Below are 24007 nucleotides of genomic sequence, written 5' to 3' on the forward strand. Positions count from 1 at the left end.
GTGGTGAGTGTGGGTTTAGCATGTTTGGTTGGAAAACTAATTGAGGTTTTGTCACTGGGTAAGCACAAATGAGGAGATAATGGGATTCTGCAAACCAAGATGGAGGAAAGCTTGAGTGATTGCAAGCCAAAAACAGGGGAACAGTGCCATATTGCATGGGAATATGTGTCTGTGGTGTTTTGAGTACGCTGAGTGCCAATATCAGAAACAGAAAAGCCAATTTTACTCAACCTGTGTTGTGTGATATAATTTCTGTACAAGATAAATTAATACATTTACGGAATCTAAGTTCATATTATGATTAATAGTATCTATTGCTGTAGCTAATGGACAGAAACACATTTGATAATACTAAAAAAAGCCAGTGGTATTCAGTAGTTTCAGTATTTGACATATGACATGGCATACAAATACACATATATCAATCAGATGTCAAAATTTAAGAGAAACAAATAGCGGAAATCATTTTGCTTCATAAAATAACTACATTTTTATAACCGTCGTGGCAGATGTGTGTGTATATATATATATATATATATATATATATATAACCAAAAAAAAAAAACAGAATATGAATAATGCCAGGAGGCATCTTATCTTTGTATATACATTGTACAAAAAAAAACAAAAACTTCTGATTTACGTAACCGTAATATGGGAACATTTTGTCTCCTGCTCCAGTTCCTTCATCACAAATTAAATGCAGTGTGCCTGGCAAAAAAGATGAATAAATTAACAGCTTTAAAACACAAAATGCAAGTGACAGGCTACTGCAGGAATGAATGCAACAATGATAGGCATGTAAGCAGGGAACTGGGGTAGATTTTTGCTTCCAGGCATTTAAATGGGATTGGGACTCAGAGACATGGTGTATTCACTGTGCAAACACCACCTGCTGAAAACTATTTGGGCACAGCAGTTTCCACTCCAGACTTTGCAATCTCAACAAAACACAAATCCAAGTAAAAATAAATAAGTTTTATATGCATGCATATACAGGCATGCACACAAAAGTAGTGTTTGCCCATGGACAAAACAACTACTGGAATGATAAACCACACCTGATGTAGTGCTAACAAGGTTACTCTTGCACATCACTTGTCCAATTTCACTTTAATATTTGCATAAGTCGAGCACATGAATTGTGCTTCAGTGTGAATTGAAATAAAATGGTTATATTCAAAACAGTTTTAGCATTTCAGTGTAAAATGTAGGTTACATGAATAGAAGGAAATACCAACTTATAAAGCAAGAAATAACAGTTCCTTTCAAGCTACTTTGGGATTTCAGTGTATTTGGACTATTTTTTATCTGACTTGTGTATGGCTTGATTGACATGTGAATAACTTTTGGGGAATAACTGTGAAGAACAACAGGAACAGATACATTTAAGTTGCAATACAGTACAATGAGTATTTTTTTTAAACAAAAAAAGCACCCCCAAGCAGATGATTAGCATTTTTGTATTACCCAACCACCCATCCATTTTTAACCACGTACCCAATTTAGGGTGAGGCTGGAGCCCATCATAGCTTTCATAGGAGGAGAGATGGAGTAAACAGAGCTGTTATAATATGTATTATATTACTATTATCATTATTATTATTATATGTATATGTATATGTTTTAATATCCATAGCTAAGGTACGCTTGTTTTTGGACAATTGCAGTTTGTGGTTATTTTACCACAAAGTGCAACACATTAAACACGACAGTGTGTTTTAAATCAATCAGTCAATATGTAATTTACGTGCTTCATCTTTGGGGGATTTCACAAAAGCATTGTGTTAACCATTTAGGACTACCAGCATTTCTACACATATAATCCTTCTAAGAGGCGCAAAGTGAATTAGACAAAATTAAAAAAACAATAATAATAATTTGAAATATATATCTTTAATACTAGTCTAGAACCCAAGTCAGGAACCCACAGACAAATGCTATGATTGTTTGTGGGTCCCTCTACCTTACCTCTTCTCTAAGTTAAAAGCATTCTTGGTTGGCTTGAGATTGTCTTGAAAAACTCTTTGGCTGGTTTTGTTGTGTGCTTTGGGTCTTTTGCAGCATTTTGCTACATCTGAACAGAGAGTAATGGCTGTCCACATCACCAGAATCAATAAACACTATTGACCATGGCAGTTATTAATATCCCTAACACTGCCTCCACCATGTTTGATAGCACATGATCTAAAGGAACTTTTCCTATGCTTTTCCGTAACTTTTGATATCATTCTGGTACAAGTTACTCTTGGTTTGCTCAATGCAAAGATGCTTTCCAGAACTGGGCACATTGTTTCAGACAAAATATAATCTGGCACACCAATTCTTGAGTAGAACTTTGCTCTAAATCTATATTTATCTGCAAGAAGTCGTCTTTTTATTTGACCTTGACAGCGATATGCTTCCCTCCCCTGTGCTTCCCGACAGCACTCTTGACTTGTCTCGATATTGTGAAGGAATTTCTCTTAAAACCTTTGACAAAGGCTTAGAAACTAGTCAGTCACTCCCATCACTGATCTCACTGATAAATATGCCATAATCAGTTAACAAGTGGTTGTTGAAGGTTACTGGCTGTCACCAGGTGAAATATGTTGCATATGCAGAGGATGCTACATCAAAAATATCCCTGCTTTGGTTACAAGCAGATTGCTGTAATCACCCACAGTTTGACTAGTGTTTGCAGAGAAGTCAGTGTCCTCCATGCTTTTACTCTCCAAACTATAGTGAAACTTGCAAAAGTGTTTCACAAAGCTCAAATGGAGAATGTTTGCCTTGACAGTAAACAGTGTGCTTTACCGCTACAACCAACACATTTCAAAAGGCACAATGTTTTATTCTGAAAGCATTACACACTTTCACAGTTTCCCTCCTGCTTGGCGAATAGTTTGCAAATGTTCATGCAATCATGTCAACCTGATAACAACACCATAAACCTCTTTGTATGTGGTGTTAACATATAACCCTAACCGTAATTCACACTATTGACTGTCGATCACCTCCATTAACCACAGGTCGGCACGCATGTGTGTGGCTAAAGCCTAACCAAGGAAAGAGTTCTGATATATTCCACTGTACTGCATTCCACTCTGTACATTTTTACTATGTCGTTAACTGATTAATTTTGGTTTTTCTGCATAATTATGAGCTCTATCACTTGCATTGACATCTCTTTGAAATTGATATCACCTCACATTGAGTGTTCCAGTAAAAAGCTACCAATGCAAGTAAAACACTTGGAATCAACTCCAAATATTTCATCTGCTTAATTTGTCGTGAATAATGAGGGAACAGGCCTCACTTGTGCGTAAAACAGCTTATCAGTCAAATATCTGATTTTGAGTCTATTAAAAGGTAAGACTTTGCAGTCAATTTAGTATTTGTTGTCTAATCCCTTGTACTACATCTGAAAGACTACATTTCAGATCACATCTTGATTGACTGTGTTCTTGTGCAAATACCTGTGGACTAAAAAGTACTGTATTGTGAGAATGTATCTCAGTATTACATGCAGTTATTCTGTGGGATTTTTGGACATGTTTCAAATAAATACATTTTTTTTTATTATAATAGAGAGTGAAATACTAGAAACACCTTATATAATACTACTTTTACTTTATTTTGCTTTCTAAAAAATGTTTTTATCCATATACTGTATGAGAAGTAGCTTGGTATTGTGTTCCCCATTATTTGGTTGCGTTTCTGACCTTTAAAATAAACACACAGGCAAACAAATCATACCACACAATGTGACACAAGCTTAACTTTCTTTTTGTTTTTACTACAAGTACTCTACTTGTCTCTGTCAAAAAAGTAAACCCACTCTATTCAGAGTAATCCAATCCATGAATATTAGCATGTAAAAAAAATCGTATTCTTCATGTTACGTGCGTGGGTTGTTGGTTTGTTTGTTTCTTAATGTGTGTATGCTAATTCACCTGTGCAGGGGCTCGGCTGTGATTGGTGGACGGAAGGCACGGCCTGATGTAACTGATTGTGTCAGACTGTGTCATCTCTTTGTTTATTTTCTGGAAGAGGTAAAAGGGGAACCGAAGCCTAGGTTGGGTTTTGTTTGTTGTGTTGGCCTTGGCTCACCCTGAAATCATACACTCCCACTACCGTTGTGTTGAGCGCCATTGCTGTGAATAAATTATTCTTAAAAGTCCGATGCTGTGGCTGTGTCTGTTTGGGCATGGGAAGTCGCGGGACACCCCGCTCTTGTTACGGTCATTCCGAGCCGGGTCGTAACACTTCAACATCTGGAGAAAAGCACAAAGCCATTTTTTTGGGTCTCTGTTTCGTCTGAAATTAGCCTTTAAACATATGGCGCTGCACATACTCTCGATATTGTCATTTTAATAATGCAGCAAGCACATATATCATTGGACCGTTACTCCCACAAGATCTTAAACTTGTAACCATCAGAGTTTTGTTACTTTTATCAACACACCACATGCATATGTCACGGGGTGGAAAGGGACAAGTTTCTAGGGTTTTTTACTATGCATGTTTTGCCGTGTTTTACCTTTTTTAATATTTTAATATTGTACATTGGTTTATTTTTATGAGTTTTACTGCATGTTTTTATGGTATTTATTTGGTGAGTTGTCCTGGAAAGACTCCGCCCCTACCTGATTACAAACCTGATCACACCTGGGAGGTCCCACAGGCCAATAAGAGGGCCTGGCTTTCCACAGAGAAGCAGGCTTGAGAAGGAGGCATGAGAGACGGGCAGGCGTGAGTGGTGTCAGGCGGCGGCGCCTGGAAGCCCGGAGGGCTGGTGAAGCTTGGCGTCAGGACAGAGGAGGATACAGCGCCGGCAACCAGAGACGCAGAGCGAGCGGTCCGATTGCTGCAGCAACAGGAGGCCAGAGTACGCGTCTGCAGAGAATTGGAGGCGACGAGACGGGCCGGTGCCGAGTGGCAGTTACAAAGAAGCGGCGGGCGGAGTTGAGAGCTCTGCCCACCCGGGCTAAGTCTCTTGACTTCCCCTTTTAGTGATTCAAAGCTGCCTAAAAGAGTAGTAACTGCCGCTCCCTCCCTCCTTCAACGCACCGGGGCGCAGAACGTGGAGAGGAAGGCGAGGACGCCGCCGGGTTCCCCTCCTGCACCGCTCCGCTGGATTTTTAACTTTTAGTGACTCTTTTATCGTGGCGGACGCCACCGGACTTTTAATGTTGTGTTTTATTGACTTTCATTGTGTTGTCCCCTGGTCAGGGTTGTTTTAATTCACTTTACATTTTTAACTATTTAAATATAATAAATTATATTTTAATTTTACAGTTTTAAATTCGTGTGCTTTCCCTTGGCGGCTCCACTGCTCTGTCCGTTTTGGAGGAAGGTTTCCCCTCCTTTAAACGAACACTGAAAAACATCACCTTCGCTCCGTTACACATACCATACCATACCAGTATATACTGAAAATACTCTGGTAGATCAGGCATGGTGGGTTTGGTAAAGAACACTTTCTGTTTAGAAATATTTAAATCACATAATGTAGTTTGGTTGGATTATGCTGTATGTATCCATTCAGACTCAATCAAATTGATACGTGTACCTCCAACATTGACTTTAAATGGGATTCATGACTCAGGTGGGGTTTGCTCCATGTTTCGAAGGGTACAATCCTTCAGCAGTGAAAAAAGGACAAGAGGAGAGCAGTTACCTCTCAGAGAAGCAATTACAGGAAGCAATAAAGGCGCAGAAGTGCATTCAACAGAAGCAATTTTTGGTACCTCTCTCCCTTTGGCAGTCCACTTGTTTTCACTTGCACAGAGAAATAGATAGAAAGAGAGAGGGAGCAAGGGGGTTACAGTCTCTAAGGTGTCATTCCTTCCCTTTCTCCCTGCTTGCCATTTCTCATTACAATACTGCATTGTTTACTTTCTACAGATGTGGGCTGAAAATTGTGAAACAAAGAGAAGCAATTTGGACTAACTAGATATTGCTGAGAGAGCACAACAAGGTCACAGTAAGGCCTGATGAATGGTGGCCCACTTTCAAGCAGAACTAAGACTGCCTTCTGTAGCAGAGGACCTTATGCTTCTGGTAATGGTAAAGATAGGTCATTAAAGTGAATGACTATAGTAAAGTGCAGCATCTACAACTTCAGAGAAGTGTGTTATCTTGATATCAGTCCAATCCTAAAGAAGGATAACAATGAGGTTAGACACTTGTGGGTAAGTGAGGCTAATTATGTAATATTACTGGTTATCAAATGCAGTGAACTACACACAAAGGGTTAATCCACCTAATATTTTGGAAAACATATATTTGAACACCTTTTGAAACGAATGTTCAATCATGTTTTTAATACGTAAAATCAACAAGTCAAACGGGTGTAATGTCTTTTATCATGAATTTATGGTTACCCTGTGGAGTTGACTTCCAAACAGAGCAATGCTTGCATTCATTGTCTCTCATTCATAACCATTGTGTGCTTTCTTGAGGTCTAACAAATGTGCTGAATGTGCCTCCTTCTCCATAAAATATTTGCAATGCTGATTTTTTGAAATGCTTGCCTTATGAAATTCATTTACAACCATGTTTACATAAACAGCGAGTGGATTTGGGCTTGCCTGCATTTTGCTGGTACATTGATACATGGAGAAATGCTTTAAGTCATTAAATTACTAGACAGAATACACATTAAACATATGTATGCTCACCAAAATAGTACATGCAGCAGTAGCTCCTAGTGTCTTTGCTTTGTTTTGAGACAAAGGAGGCAAAGCAGAATACACTGACATAGGACACAGACTTTCAAAGTAAAACAGGAAACACAAACACAGAGGCAATGATGACAAGGAAGACCGAGAAGAGACCTGAAATGTGGGACAGGAAGGCACAGAGTAGGCATAACATGGAACACAGGGGAGGCACATAAACAAAACCTAAAGACTAGAAATCAAGAAATACTAGAGAACATAAGGAGCCACAAAACAGAAACCAAAACACTAGCAGTGATAAACCATGATGAAATCAAAGATTTATAATAACACAAAAACTGGGTCTCAGACCCAGTCCCTGACAAGTACTTTTCTGCTAATGTTAGCAAGGCAAGAACCCGGTAGTGAGCAAAAAATGTATGAAGCACATCCCAGAGTCCTTAATTGCCAGAAACCATTAAGCTAGGCAGCTAATATGTATTTACATGAAAATGTGTTAATAATGTTGCTTTCTGGTGACAAGTTTAATGGTGGCTAGAAATAAAATATCTCCCTCTACTGTTACTGCAACTTCCTGCAACATGTCCATTGCACACTTTGGAGAGGTATAGTGTGGAATGGATACAGTAGACTGGCATGTTTATTGCATGTTTTGCCATGATAGCGGGTTGCACAGAGCACACTGGAGACAATGCTGTGGCTGTCACATAGTTTGCCTTCTCCAGTCCTCCCACCTGCTACATTTTTACAAACTGCACATGTACTGGGTATCTCATAAGTAAGCACTTCATAAATAAAACATAACATGATATTGTGGGAGTGGGAGTTAGAACTGATTATATCATCATTAAATCATCAATGTAGAGTATATAAGAATAATACTAAGAACAAGCATAGGAAAAGTTGGAAAATTATATTAAAGTAGATCATTATAAACAATGCAGTTTAATAAAATAAACACAATATCTCAGAAAAATGGAAAGCACGAAGGCAAAAAATATGCTAAACATAAATTTAAGTGAAATAGAAAAATCTAAATAAGTGAAAAGCTCAATATTCTAAATTATTGTATAATAAGAGCGCTAATCTAAAAGGACTACACGTATTAAGATTTTTTGCATCTATCCTTGAAGTAGTGGAGCAGAAAAATGATGCTAGCAAAACTCTTCACTTACATGTCCAGTAAGTAGTGCAGATATGGTTATATCTTAAACTGCACATGGTCAAGTGGTATACAGAGCAATATTTTTAACCACACAAGAATTTTTTAAAAAGTATCTTTGTATCGGATGCCTTTATCTTTTAGTTTGTCTACAAATGTAGAACATATCAAACACAATAAATATTTTTATGAAACTAGAAACTACATTTTGTTTTCATTTTGAAAATTACTGAATATTTGTTTCAGCACTACTATCATGTACCTAAAAAAATAAACGTACACCAAGTGATATTACCGGGAAACTTGCTGAGCATATTCTTTGTTTCAAACTCTTATTTGTAAGATTGCACATGGCAAATCAGTGATATAGGTGTAACCCTGGTTAACATAACTGCCAATAAATAAAAGCCTGTTAGTAAAAACAGTCATAAGAAATATATCACAGGTGATAAATAAATAGATCATAATGGTTAGAAAATTCATTAAAAACATCAGCAATGATATAATTCATATTATAGGATTTCATTTGTGTTTAAAAACATGTTAAAAGAGTACAAAACTTGCTAATTCATGGTGTTTTATGTTAATTCAGGTAAAATGGCTAAAATATGTGTTGAGACTCTTATTGTGAAAGGGCACGCTGCAGCGTGACTCCTGTGATAGCCACACCCAATCGGGTTGTTCATTCTTTTTGATGCTAGAGAGGGAGAAATGCAGACAGTCCTTGCGGAGCTGCTGCCTAAACGAGTGAAAAAAGATTAAAAACGAGCCAGAAATCTACATAAAGTCATTTTTGTACTCTGGAGAATATATTTTTTGTTTTTCCGACCTGTCCTTGCCTCGGTGACGTTGTGAACATAACCGAACGGGACTTGGTGAGTTTAGAAATTGTATTTTATTTCATGCAAGAAATGTTTTGTTGTATTATATTGCTCATTTCATGCAAACGGAGAGCCAAGGTAGCAGATTTATGTTGTTTTATGTTAAACACGGTGGATTCGTGCTTAACCGACACACAGGCTGTACTTCAAAGGCCTTTGACGGTGTAACAGCGCGCCATTTTGGCGTCACCTCATTCACGGCTAAATAAGCTGGAAAAATGGACTTTTACTGTTATTTAAGAGCTACCCTTGTGTTATTTTCGAATGTTTATGCACTTTATTTTGTTGTTATGGTAGGCCATTAAGGTTTGGATCGGGAAATGCCGAGCTAGAATCGGAGTTTGATCCGCTGAGCGAGAAACAAGATGGCGAGCCACCCACGGACCCATTGAACTGTACCGAGCAGGAAAAGGGAAAACGCCCCCTGCTGGACGTTGAGCTCTTTCGCTGAAAAAACTGGTAGGATTAATCCATACACCTCTGCAAAAGAACAGCGGACTTTCAAAGCACTGGATAATCATTTGGAGTAATTCCAGGATTAATAGTTAAAGGACACAGAGACAACTTTCTTTTGTTTATTTGTTTGTTTAAGGGGATTATTCAGCCTTTTGCTGAATTGTTTTAGTTTTTACATGTTTTTGTAAATTATTTTGGTCAACCTTACATTTTAATGCTCTAATGGTGTTAATGGAAATGTAAATAAGTTTGTTGGGTTAAAACAAAATAAGAACTGGTTGAGATTGAAAGGTGAACCTAGACCAAGATTTAATTTAATCTTGGGCCTAAAGAACTGAACTTGATTTAAAATAACACAGTGTTAATGCAAATAGATCAAAGGATAAACTTGAACTTAGAACTTGAAATAAATAAGACAATAACCTAGGTTGAAAATAACATCCTTTTAAAGCCAAATAAAAGGTTTTGAGATAAATAGGATAAACTAACAGAATATACTGAACAAAAAGGGGAAAGAAAATATCTTGTTTTCCTTAAATGTGTGATGTTGGATGTTTTATGTGATGTGTGTTAACTGTCTATTCTCTGTCTTCACAAAATAACAAGCCGGCAATTTAAACGTATTTTCTGGTCTGTGGTCTTTATTACATGCTACACTCATTACTACTCTAGTAGTCGAACCTAACTGGTCCTAGTATACTGTAACGACTCCAGAAGTGTTACAGAAGTGGCGAGCCAGCCAGGAGTAGTAATTGATTCCTCAAGCTTGTTTTCCTGACCCAGACCTCAAAAATAGGCCAAGTCCGGCAAAATGGAAATAGTTGACAGAGAGAATGTTAAAATCCCAAACTCAGTTATTGTTAGTGGGATTACAGGCACAGACGCTGATGAAGCTTTAAAAGACTTTTTAAACAGATATGGTCGAACAGCGAGAACTCTGAAGATAGATGACCCTAAGTCTTCTTACCACAAAAATGCTATTGTAGAGTATGAGAGTGGAGCTGCTCTGTCGACACTTGAACCCTTACTACCCTACACACTTGAATGTCCGAATGAAGTCACTTATCAGATACGAGCCCTGTCACCTGAGTACATCGCAGCTGTTACCAGCGTCGCCACCAACAGTTTTTTCAATGAACTGCAAAGCATTGCTAGACTTAGTGGCAAATCTTTTGAAACTGTTCTGCATGAACACCTTTCCCAATGTGCTCAGTCAGTCACACACAGCACAGAAGCAACTATCCCAGACTTACAAAGTGAACCAACAACCCAAGTACAAGCAAATGACCAACCTATCCAAAGTGAAACTGCAGAACCAATCAAAGCTAGCGAACGCATCAGCGATTCTGAGTCAGTCAACCAGACACAACCAGATCTACAAGCTACCATTCCACAGAGCTTTATAACATACCCTGATGTGCAAAAGGTTGTAGTAGAGCACATAGTGCGAAGTGAAGCTCTTGTCTCACCAGTGAGCGCCTCTTTCCGCCTCAGAAATTTTTCAGGCAAACTGCCCTGTCCTAGTCATGAGGTGGACTTTGATACATGGCGCCACAGTGTAGAGCTCATACTTCAAGATCCCAATCTGTCTGACTTGCAACGCTCGCGGAAAATCTTAGACAGTCTTGTACCGCCTGCTGCCAACGTGGTGAAACCTCTGGGCCCTGAAGCCTTGCCTTCAGCTTATCTTGAACTACTCCATTCAGCTTTTGGCACTGTGGAGGATGGCGATGAGCTTTTCGCCAAATTCCTCAACACATTACAAGATGCAGGTGAAAAGCCTTCACACTACCTCCATCGCTTGCAAACAGCTCTCTCAAAAGCTCTGAAAAGAGGTGGTGTCGTAGCTGGTGAAGTGGACCGGCACCTTCTGCGTCAATTCTGTCGGGGGTGTTGGGATAATGCCTTGTTAACAGATCTTCAGCTCGAAAAGAAAAAAGATAAACCCCCCTCATTCACCGAGCTGCTGCTACAGTTGAGAGTAGAAGAGGACAAGCATACTGCAAAAGAAAGCCGAATGAAAAAACATTTTGCTGCCACCAGACCAAAAGTAGCCTCTCACTCTATTGCTGCAAATGCTGACTTTCCTGCGCTCACCATGCAAAACGATCTTACTGAAATGCGAACACAAATAACTGCGCTGCAGAGTGAACTGACAAGATTGAAACCCCAGAAAGTAGACCCATCAGTAGATGCTCAAAAAGATCTGGTCACAGAACTAAAGGCACAAATCAGTCAGCTTCAAAGCCATCTCGCAACATTAACCCCGAACCCTCCTAGGAAAAAGTCCAACCCTCCAAAAGCTACTGCTAAGACCAACTCTCAAGTACCAGAACGAACCCCTTTGACACCCCAAGCTGCGAAGAGTAGGCCCAGGCCTGGTTACTGTTTCCAGTGTGGCGAAGACGGCCATATTGCCTCTGTATGCCCAAATGACCCAAACCCGTCTTTAGTCACTGACAAAAGGAAACGGTTGAAAGAAAAACAGTTACTGTGGGATAGACAAAACAAGCAAACACAGCCTTTAAACTAAAGGGAGCTCTCATTGCGGGACAAATGGGTGCTACGGATAAAACTAGTCCCACTGAACCTTCACATAAACCCGGAAAACGATTCTCAAACAATAAATCAGCCACTGCGAAACTACCCAAGGGTCTAATTGGAGCTAAGTACACTGCTCAAGTAAAAATCAATGATCAAGCTTGCAACTGCCTTCTTGATACCGGATCGCAAGTGACTACAGTGTCCCAATCGTTCTATGAAAACAATCTAGCAGACCTTGAAATCCATCCAATACAGGACCTGCTAGAAGTCGAAGCTGCAAATGGTCAGAATGTCCCATATTCAGGCTATATTTGTGTCGACATTACCTTTCCAAAGAACTGTTTTGGTACTGAACTTACCGTGTCTTCTCTTGCATTAATTGTTCCAGACACACGCTCTAGTGTTCAGTCTTCTCTCTTAATTGGCACTAACACTCTTGACCTTGTCTTTGAAAGCCTCTCCTTGGCTGATACAGACCTCAGTATCCTGCCTTATGGTTATAGAGTAGTGCTGAGCGTGTTACAACAAAGACACAAGCAAAAAGAGGACGACAGCTTCGGTCTTGTCACTCTGTCAGGGAAAGAGCCTGAAGTCATTCCTGCAGGCCAAAGTCGAGTGTTAGAGGGTTTAGTCCACACAAAAACTGAACACTCAGGCAAGTGGGTAGTAGTCGAGACCCCCTCTACATCCTCCTTGCCAGGTGGTGTCTTGGTCACCAACTGTCTACTTACCCTTGCTGAGAAACCCTCACAAAAGCTTCCAGTGGTCCTGCGAAATGAAAGTAAGCATGACATAGTTATCCCTGCGAAAAGTGTCATTGCCGAAATGCATGCTATTCAAGAGATCATACCAAACAGTCAGATCACAGAGCAGTCCAAACAGACTCCCAGCTCGAACCCTGCTGAGCTTAATCTTAACTTTGCTGATTCTCCAGTCCCTGCTGAATGGAAAGAACGAATCACACAAAAGTTAAGTGCTATGTCGGAGGTTTTTGCGCTACACGATACAGACTTTGGTTGCACTAACAAAGTAAAACACCAAATCAAACTGAGCGATGAAACCCCCTTTAAGCACAGACCCCGTCCCGTACGACCACAAGATCTTGACGCCGTACGGAGGCATTTGCAGGAGCTAAGCGATGCAGGTGTCATTCGCGAATCCGAGTCGCCATTTTCCTCACCGATAGTGGTGGTAAGGAAGAAGAATGGAGACGTAAGACTCTGTGTAGATTACCGTAAGTTGAATCTGAACACCATCAAAGACGCCTACGCGCTTCCTAACTTGGAAGAAGCGTTCTCCGCCTTAACAGGATCGAAATGGTTCTCTGTCCTTGACCTCAAAAGCGGGTACTACCAGATTGAGGTTGATGAGGCAGATAAGCACAAAACAGCCTTCGTATGTCCGATGGGGTTCTTCGAGTTCAACCGGATGCCCCAAGGTATAACAAACGCTCCCAGCACATTTCAAAGGCTGATGGAGAAATGTATGGGCGACATCAACCTTAAGGAAGTCCTGGTCTATCTAGACGACCTTATAGTTTACTCGGAAACCCTCGAACAACATGAGACCCGCCTTCTCCACGTGCTTAATCGTCTCAAAGAATACGGTCTGAAGCTGTCGCCTGAAAAATGTATATTTTTTCAGACGTCAGTTCGGTACTTAGGGCACATCGTCTCCCAAAACGGTGTAGAAACAGACCCCGAAAAAGTAGCAGCGTTAAAAACATGGCCAAGTCCCAAGAACTTGAAAGAACTCCGCTCCTTCTTAGGGTTTGCAGGGTATTATAGGCGGTTTATTAAGGACTTTTCTAAGATCGTAAAACCCCTTACCAACCTAACTGCTGGATACCCCCCACTGCGGAAAAGCAATAGCTCTAAGTCCAACTACGTCCAATACTTTCAGCCAAAAGCTCCTTTCGGGGAGAGATGGACAGAGAGTTGTCAGAAAGCGTTTGAGACGATTATAGACAAATTGACTTCTGCCCCAATTTTAGGCTTTGCCGATCCCAAGTTGCCTTACGTATTACACACAGATGCAAGCACAATTGGGTTAGGGGCAGCTCTTTATCAAGAGCAGGAGGGAGAGTTGCGAGTAATTGCATACGCAAGTAGAGGACTATCAAAAAGTGAAAGCCGTTATCCTGCTCATAAGCTTGAGTTTCTTGCACTCAAATGGGCTGTAACGGAAAAGTTTTGCGATTACTTATATGGCAGTCCTTTCACAGTAATAACTGACAGTAACCCTCTAACTTACATTTTGACCACTGCTAAGTTAGACGCGACGAGCTATCGCTGGTTGTCCGCCCTGTCCTCTTTCGAGTTCCAGCTTAGGTACAGAGCAGGCAAACAAAACATGGACGCAGATGGCCTATCTCGTTGTCCGCATCTCGAGCCATTAAATGACCTTGTCTCCCTGAAGGAACAGGAGCGGATCCGTCAGTTTGTGCAACACCACTTGCCTGGCACCGATCCTTTCACTCACGTTCCCACTCAAGCTGTCAGTGCAATCTGTGAGAAACATCTAGTCCTCCAGTCTCTTGACACAGACCATGCTCTCGCCTGCCCACTCGTAACTTCACTGTCTATGTCCGTTGATGCTGTTCCCGACAGTTTCGACCAGTGTGATCCTTTTCTTGTCATTCCAAGCTTGTCAGAAGAAGAGATAAGACAAAGTCAAACAAACGATCCTGCTATCAGTGAAATCATACACCAGCTTGAAACAGGTGAAACATCTCCTCCTACTGTACGCAACAAGATCCCACAACTTAGCATCCTTCTGCGTGAGTTAAACAAACTTGAGTTGCAGAACGGGATTTTGTACAGAAAAAGGCAAGTAGGTGAAGAGACCCAGTACCAGCTGGTTCTTCCTGAAAGTCTAAGATCTATGGTTTTCAAAAGCCTTCACGATGACATGGGTCATTTTGGTCTTGACCGGACCCTTGATTTAACCAGAACCAGATTTTTCTGGCCAAAAATGGCCTCAGACATAGAGCAAAAGATCAAAAGCTGTAGCAGGTGTGTTTGCAGAAAGACCCTGCCAGAGAGGGCAGCGCCCCTAGTAAACATTCAAGTCACCAGACCCCTAGAGTTGGTGTGTATTGATTTCTTGACGATTGAACCAGATCGCAGCAACACTAAAGATGTCTTAGTTATTACAGATTTCTTTACGAAATATGCTGTAGCAATGACAACTCCCAACCAAAAGGCTAAAACTGTAGCCAAGGCCCTGTGGGAAAACTTTATAATCCACTACGGTTTTCCCGAGAAGTTGCATAGCGATCAGGGAGCAGACTTTGAGTCAAAAACTATCAAAGAGTTATGCGACCTAGCTGGGATTCAAAAGGTCAGAACTTCGCCTTACCATCCCAGGGGAAACCCTGTGGAGAGGTTTAATAGAACCCTGCTAAACATGTTGGGTACACTCAAAGACGAAGACAAGAAACATTGGCGTGACTTTGTTAAGCCACTTGTTCACGCGTATAACTGCACAAAACATGAAAGTACAGGGTTTACGCCGTACGAGTTAATGTTTGGCAGGCAGCCTAGGTTACCCATTGATCTTGCTTTCAATGTCCCCCTGAACCATCGCCAGCAGCAATCTCACTCACAGTATGTTAAAGCCCTCAAATCTCACCTTCAGGAGAGCTACCAACTGGCTACCAAAAATGTAAGCAAAGTTGCTGAACGTAACAAAACTAGATATGACAAACATGTAACCGAATCTGTCTTAGGTGTCGGAGATCGCGTGCTTGTAAGGAATGTTCGGATTAGGGGAAAAAACAAATTGGCTGATAAGTGGGAGTCCATCGTCCACGTGGTTGTAAGTCAAAAAGACAACCTCCCAGTATACACAGTCAAACCCGAGCATCACCATGGTCCCACTAGAACTCTCCACAGAGACCTTTTGTTACCTTGTGGGTTTTTGTCATCTGCCCCTGAAAATCCTCCAGCAGTCCAAGTAAAGCCTCATCGGCCAAGCACACGTCAACACCCAACGACTGATCCCGATGAACCTGAACTTGAATATCACTCTGAGGAGGATAACTACCCTCTGTATTACCCTCCACCTCCTCCCAAAGAGATCTCATGGTCGATTGAGGAATACGAAGTAGTCTTTCCTCCCAAGGCTAAGTCAAACCATGCTAATGAGCAACCCAAATCAGACAATTCTCAAGTCTCAGAAAGTGTGACAGTGCCTGATATTGCTGAAGAGCACATGGACATGACGGAAACTGTAAACTTACCTGATTGTGGAAACCTACCGGATATGGAAAACTTACCTGAAAATGACAAAATACCTGAAATGGAGAAACCACCTGAAATGAAAAACTTGCCTGAACCTGCAAAGGAAGGATCTCAAATAACGCAACAAAATGAAATGGACAATGCATCGGATTCAACGAAAACTAATGATGAGGAAGCAACTCAAACTCACGTGAATGGAACTGAACCTGTAAACAATGAAACTGAAAGAAATGACCTCGAAGCAGAGCAATCAGTCAGAAGATCATCCCGAGAGAGAACAAAGCCCAAGCACTTAACATACCCTCAATTAGGCAACCCTCTTGTTGGCATAGTTCAGTCTTTGTTCCAAAGTTTAAGTGAAGCTGTCACAGGCTCTATTGAAATCCATGATATCCAGGTAGTCTGATTTATGCATTATGCAAAGGGGCTTGCATACATTTAAGAGGGGAGGGTGTAACCCTGGTTAACATAACTGCCAATAAATAAAAGCCTGTTAGTAAAAACAGTCATAAGAAATATATCACAGGTGATAAATAAATAGATCATAATGGTTAGAAAATTCATTAAAAACATCAGCAATGATATAATTCATATTATAGGATTTCATTTGTGTTTAAAAACATGTTAAAAGAGTACAAAACTTGCTAATTCATGGTGTTTTATGTTAATTCAGGTAAAATGGCTAAAATATGTGTTGAGACTCTTATTGTGAAAGGGCACGCTGCAGCGTGACTCCTGTGATAGCCACACCCAATCGGGTTGTTCATTCTTTTTGATGCTAGAGAGGGAGAAATGCAGACAGTCCTTGCGGAGCTGCTGCCTAAACGAGTGAAAAAAGATTAAAAACGAGCCAGAAATCTACATAAAGTCATTTTTGTACTCTGGAGAATATATTTTTTGTTTTTCCGACCTGTCCTTGCCTCGGTGACGTTGTGAACATAACTGAACGGGACTTGGTGAGTTTAGAAATTGTATTTTATTTCATGCAAGAAATGTTTTGTTGTATTATATTGCTCATTTCATGCAAACGGAGAGCCAAGGTAGCAGATTTATGTTGTTTTATGTTAAACACGGTGGATTCGTGCTTAACCGACACACAGGCTGTACTTCAAAGGCCTTTGACGGTGTAACAGCGCGCCATTTTGGCGTCACCTCATTCACGGCTAAATAAGCTGGAAAAATGGACTTTTACTGTTATTTAAGAGCTACCCTTGTGTTATTTTCGAATGTTTATGCACTTTATTTTGTTGTTATGGTAGGCCATTAAGGTTTGGATCGGGAAATGCCGAGCTAGAATCGGAGTTTGATCCGCTGAGCGAGAAACAAGATGGCGAGCCACCCACGGACCCATTGAACTGTACCGAGCAGGAAAAGGGAAAACGCCCCCTGCTGGACGTTGAGCTCTTTCGCTGAAAAAACTGGTAGGATTAATCCATACACCTCTGCAAAAGAACAGCGGACTTTCAAAGCACTGGATAATCATTTGGAGTAATTCCAGGATTAATAGTTAAAGGACACAGAGACAACTTTCTTTTGTTTATTTGTTTGTTTAAGGGGATTATTCAGCCTTTTGCTGAATTGTTTTAGTTTTTACATGTTTTTGTAAATTATTTTGGTCAACCTTACATTTTAATGCTCTAATGGTGTTAATGGAAATGTAAATAAGTTTGTTGGGTTAAAACAAAATAAGAACTGGTTGAGATTGAAAGGTGAACCTAGACCAAGATTAAATTAAATCTTGGGCCTAAAGAACTGAACTTGATTTAAAATAACACAGTGTTAATGCAAATAGATCAAAGGATAAACTTGAACTTAGAACTTGAAATAAATAAGACAATAACCTAGGTTGAAAATAACATCCTTTTAAAGCCAAATAAAAGGTTTTGAGATAAATAGGATAAACTAACAGAATATACTGAACAAAAAGGGGAAAGAAAATATCTTGTTTTCCTTAAATGTGTGATGTTGGATGTTTTATGTGATGTGTGTTAACTGTCTATTCTCTGTCTTCACAAAATAACAAGCCGGCAATTTAAACGTATTTTCTGGTCTGTGGTCTTTATTACATGCTACACTCATTACTACTCTAGTAGTCGAACCTAACTGGTCCTAGTATACTGTAACGACTCCAGAAGTGTTACATAGGCAGGAAAACAAATCCAAAGTTTTGCGTTGAATACAGCAGTATCCCCTTGATTCCCCCCTCAGGCGTGTTTTTTCTGAGAGATGAATGTTTGTACCTCTACTTGCACTTCCCCTTGGAAAAATTCATCAGAAGTGCTAGCTGCTTTCACTTTATAACCTCTTCCTATACATATCAAGCCTTCTGTATCTTTCTCTCTCCATTCCTCTCTAATGGCTTAAGTTTTCCCTGGGGGGAACTATAGCCAGGGATGATGCTTCTCTAGATGGATTTAGAGTTGCTGAAGGTCTTTCTTGTCATGGGAACAATATAAAAATTATAAAGCATGTATTTTTTCTTTTTTCATAGTGATTTCTTGATGCACTTTATTTTGTCAAAGCCAGATGAATCCTCTTTGCTCGGATAAAGCCCTGGTTAAGTTTTGAGTCATATTCACAAGCTGTCTCTCCTAGTTATAGTATTCTTTACTACCTCTACTATATTACCGCTAGCCTTGTGTGAATATTCAGATGAGAATCTCAACAAGTCCCTTGAGGGTAATTTTCTTTTCTTTTTTCCCCTTTTTAGAGGTGCAAATCTTTGCATTATCGATAACTAACTGATTATAGATTGCCTTTCTTGTTTGTTTTATTCCTCCTGATATGTGCTACACTCTGGGTGCACTAGTCAGACACTAAACATATTAACATAACAGGTGGTACCCTTAGACAATATTCTCTTTGCAAATATTATTTGACAAAAGCATACTCTCAGGAACGGCTATGTGGAATTAAGTGCTTTATGAAATTTAATATAGGAACCATCAGGGCAATAAAGGAGTGACAGATATGTGTAACAATGATCCATCGCACCAATGATCCACATCTGCTATTTATTTTTTGCTCTTCTTTTTTTTTTGTTAATTTATGGAATTTTTGACAAAAAAATGTGCGACATTGCTTACACGTTAATAACCTTTTTGTCAGCAGTATTATTATTATCATGGCAGCAGCACTGCCATAGACATCTCTGCTGATATACAGTATCACAGGAAATGAGATGTCAGACTCTAAACATGATACTAAATCCAATAATGAGCACAGGTTGCTGTGACAGTATAAGTGGCATGCATTTTAACATTTTCTTTCGTCTGTTAACTGAGAATTGTCCAAGGAAAAATTCCAAGGAAAACCTTCAAACTTGACATCGGACTGGAATGACTGAATTAAATTTTTGAACATAGCAGTCAGGTTTTTTACCAAAAAATGTCAGATATACTTCATCTACATGCCTTCTGCACAAACTTCCTTTGGCCCTATGAGTGAGAAAAAATAATGATAATAATAGTTTTATAACATACTAAATAAATAAATAAATAATTGGTGAATTCTGACAAAAATGTCCATGTCTTGAGAACATAATCACACAGCACCACCTCAAGTCTTATATAATCAGGGACTAAAAATAGTGCAGCAGATGGAAATGATATAAAAAAATAAACTTTGGAGTACTCCATTTGCAGCAACACAAAATGCTGTAGGTGTTTTTCAGCATGACTCATTTGCCTGAAGAAAAAGCACAGAAAGCTGTCGAACCAGTTCTACAGCACACTCCAACACACAGTTGTCCATGGCTGTACGCAGTACTGTTACTGAACATTTTGTCAACGGGGGAATCTTTTACAATTTTTTGTTAAATTCTATTACATATAGAAACCGGATTTTGTTGATTTGCACATCTCCATCAAAACTATTGCAGTTTGTTAGCAAAAGCACTGAACCTTGTCAAGTACGGCTAGTATGGGTTTAAATTACTCAATGACTAACACCATAAGACAATATACAACTTATTTATCGTCAGAAAATTATTAATAATATAAATATTATCTGAAAAACAGATGGTTAGTTTGCAACCAAACCAAGCGGTACTTGAGATAAAATCTTTAGTTAACTAAAGATTTTATCTCAAGTACCGCACACATGCTGTATCTCAGAAATCAGAATTCAGAAATACTTTATTAATCCCGAAGGAAATTATAGGTTGCAGCAGGCAGCACGCTAAGGGGGCTAATCTGTGCCCCCTTACCCCTTTGATTGGATTAGCAAAAATATCAAAACATTAACACAATAAAGAATCCCTTCTGTATTAACATTGACAAGGACAATTCTGTGTTTTTGACTGGAATTACCTGTCTTTTTGGTGCCTAGTAGTTTGGTATTAAAAGCACTTATTCAAACATAAACAGGAAATGATCATATGAAGTCAGTAACAAACGGACAGATGGACAGAGATACCACAACACCTCAAGAAGTATCTGCAGGTACGTTGTTCAGTTATCAATGAAAACCCTTAATACTAGCATTACTGTCCCATTTCTGAGTCCTGCCTATGTGTTCTCTCATATTGTTGTCTATTAAGCACCAAGATCTCTGACAAAATTTCCTCGTAAGCACATTTTGTTCCTGTGTGCAACTTATTTGCTAATGCTCCTGTTAGAATAATGATGAAATACAACTATTAATTTTAGCAAGCTGATTCACCATTATTAAAGAGGTCTGCTGAAAACATACAAATGGAGCTAAGCAAAATTGGGTTCAAATGACAATTTCTAATGAAATCACCCTACTCATTATTCACTGTTCTTGCCTATTTAGAACATACTGCTTACTGCTAGCCTAACGAAAAGAGAACTTTGGTAACCAGAAAGTACAATAGTGAGCAACAGAGTTGAAATAACGAGGCTATTAAACTCTTTTGGAAAACTGAAAAAGCTGCATGAAAGTAGCAATGCACAAATATAGAATATGACTGATTAAATTGTGCCTGTTCTGATCTTCTTTAAATTTGTCTGCCATTAGTATCACTTAATATGTTTAGAAATAGAAAAAAATAACTAAAATAAACTGTAATCTTTGATATTAATTTCAATGCTTGGTACTACAGCGAGGCTTGTTTCCCGCTGAAAAGATCCAGGACGGGTCATCAGTGGGAAAATGACAAATCTAGGCATTGTTAATCATTATAAAAGGCAGAAGATCTCTGAGGCAAAGAATACTGGAAGTAGCACAGTTTGGGGGCAAATTATCCCCTATGCCACCCCTGGGCACAGCTAAACCTGTTTCTCCATAACAGTAAGGTAGACTCCTAACCTTACCCACACAGCCTTAATCTTCCAAATGCTGCTTGGGCATTTGAATTTCTACACATCAATCTCAGGGCCCCGTCCTGCCTTGATTAATGGTCCCCATCTATCATGGCACCATGTGGCGTGCAGGCCTTGCCCCGCCAGACAGCTTTGCTTTAGAATAATGGGTGCACTCCATCCCGGTCCCCGCCATGCAATGATTGTGCATCTTTGTGATCTATCTGTCAAGCCCCTCTGTCAAAAGGGACAAGAGGGGACAGTGCAGGGGTAAGCAATCAGGATGAGGGAGGCATTGCAGCATGCCATTTATGTACAGTATGTAACAGAATGCCTTTTATTGTGGCTAGCTGGGCTGACTGATAAACAGAAATATTTTCTCATAGACAACACTGTCTCTCTCATTCTGTCACACATGGGAGCATGAAGCCTTGGAGACATTCTGTCTGCCATCAATAATGTTGGCAGGGAAAGCAAAAGCAATGATGGTGACTGCAGGTTCTATTCATGTAGGGTTGCTTTCTTGCTTCCCTAATATTCCTAACAAAATTAAATATTTGCCCAATTGTATATGTGCCAAAACAAGCTGCAATATGAGAATGGAAGGCGGCTTAATGTTTTCTCTCCAACCAAGGAGAAACGCACTGCATGGACATCATCACAAAAATTTAAAAATACTCATTTTTATCAATATTCTGAAAATAATTAGCTGCAATTAAGTCTATCTCTTACCAAAGAGATGGATGCCACGTTATCCAGCCTTTTATGTGGACACACCAGTATTGTGTGAGTCAAGAGCTATTCATGCTTTTAAACAAGCCATTCATCATTGTCATCTGAATATTCTTAATTCTTCACGGTGCTTTTGTATGTCTTGTTACTGGCAGGCAGGCGAACAAAAACTCTCAGTCCTTATGGAGAACACACAAACCAGGCAGGAACGTGTGTTCGTAATTAAGAACTCATTCACAACACCAATAATTAAACTCTCATCATATTACATGGTAAAGGGACGAGCTTGACCACATTTACACATTGAGTCTCAACGGTGAATCTTGGTTATTTGATGTTCTTTGGTATGTTTTTGAAATACCACAGTCTTATGTGTGAACATTGTGGTGTTGCCTGTTGCTTACATTTTGACTGGCTGCCATGTTGTCCACAAGCATGAGCTGTTAAAATGCCTTCCACTTCTCTCATTACATTGCAGCCTCATCACTTTGGTCCTTACAGAAGATTATACGACAAATCAGGAAGGATGGCGAAAAAAGAATAGTTACTGATTAGGACAATCTTAGATAAAGTAGAATTACATTTAAATTTCAATCTCCTGTTCACTTCTAATGAAAACCTATTTTCCAAAGCATTCCAATTTGTTCTGATTTTGTTAGCTGTGAGAGTAAATAACATGTGTCTGTGAAGGTTCTCAGTCATCCAGGTCATCGTAGTCAAAGGAGCTTGCAAAGAAAAAGCGTCTGGACTTCTTTAAGTTACTTGAAGACGTTTCACCTCTCAAGTAAATAACAATTTTCCAAAACAAAATAGAATAGGCATTGAAGATTAAAAATATACTGGTTTGTTTAACTAATTTAACTAATTTGCCATTACCTATCTAAGTGCACAGCAATACAAAATACAAAAGAGAATGTGTTTAAGAATTAAAGAAAAAAAGCTGCATTAAATTACAATTCATGTGCGCTGTTTTACAAGTGACAGGGACAAAACGGTTTTACTGAGTGCTCTCAGAGTGATGCAACATCTTCACGAGCCTTTAGTTTTGTTTCACCTTCTGAATTTGTTTAGCTTTCTACAAGAGCAGAAACAGCATCATGATACGGCTTTAAGCGCAATAACTGTATGCATGAAAAAGCGATTTTCATTCCTATGAAGCCGTATGCTGTATAATGAAAAATATGTTGCAGCCATTCCTCATTTTTAAATTACTTTCCTTGGAAAATAGTTGGAAATATAGTATAAAAGATGTACAGTGTGTAGAATTCTAACAAACTGAATCTCGATATTTGGTATGTCTCCTTCTATTGTTCAACACCACCTGAACTCACTTAGACAACCTTTTTTGAAATTTGTCTAAGTCTTTGGGAATAGTTCTTCAGGCTTCCTAAAGGACATTTAAAACCTCTACTCTGGTTGTTGGTTACATTTTGTTCTCTTCTCTGGCAAGACAACTCCACACTGTTTCACTAATGTTGAGGTTCAGGTTCAGGGGAGGCCAGTCCATGACTGACAGGGTTCTATTTAGTGTTTTGGTGTTGGCTCTTTCTGCAGTATTGTATCCCGTCCTGCTCCACAATACGTTTTAGCACTGTGGTGTTTTGTGTAGGTTATCTGTGTAGTCAGTTTAATTAAAAACCTTCAGATAAAGAATTTCATAGTCCTTTAGCCAGAGCACACTCTGTTGAAATCACCTGCTTATTCACAGTATTCATTCATTTGTCTTTAAATATATGTGAGCTTAGCTTAGCTTGTAGCCGAGTTTTTTTCACTTGTCCCTCCTGCGGTTTCCTGATTTGTGTCAGATGTTTAGCTACTCCTAAGCCTCTTTTAGTATATTTGTAAGAAATATAGCCTGTTTTGTAGGAGCCTAGGCTTACTGAACTAGAAATCCATCTCCACATCCTGGAAAATCCTTTGGGCCCCTGTAGTCAGCGTGGGCGAAGGTAGTTTATGATTCATGGTGAAAAGTTGGTGTAGCCCTAAATAGAAGCCTGCAGTACACCTCCAACCCATTTATGTGTCAAATTGTTTTTTGCTACTCTATGACACACCCACC

At 39.5% G+C, this 24007-nt stretch overlaps 1 protein-coding gene and 2 long non-coding RNA genes across 3 annotated transcripts in view; 1 reads left to right on the plus strand and 2 right to left on the minus strand.

The window, feature by feature from the left end:
• Positions 1 to 24007, minus strand: part of LOC146515766 (uncharacterized) — a 404546-nt gene that overhangs the window by 294015 nt on the left and 86524 nt on the right. The gene's annotated exons all lie outside the window — the stretch shown is intronic.
• Positions 1 to 24007, minus strand: part of LOC146515768 (leucine-rich repeat-containing protein 4C-like) — a 172793-nt gene that overhangs the window by 131838 nt on the left and 16948 nt on the right. The window lies entirely within an intron of this gene.
• On the plus strand, positions 560 to 19978 carry LOC146515771 (uncharacterized). Its single transcript, XR_014875455.1, has 3 exons — positions 560 to 4466; positions 5409 to 8197; positions 18098 to 19978. It is a non-coding gene; the product is annotated as an uncharacterized LOC146515771 (long non-coding RNA).

Source organism: Neolamprologus multifasciatus, chromosome 7, assembly GCF_963576455.1.
Source record: "Neolamprologus multifasciatus chromosome 7, fNeoMul1.2, whole genome shotgun sequence".
Classification (NCBI taxonomy): domain Eukaryota; kingdom Metazoa; phylum Chordata; class Actinopteri; order Cichliformes; family Cichlidae; genus Neolamprologus; species Neolamprologus multifasciatus.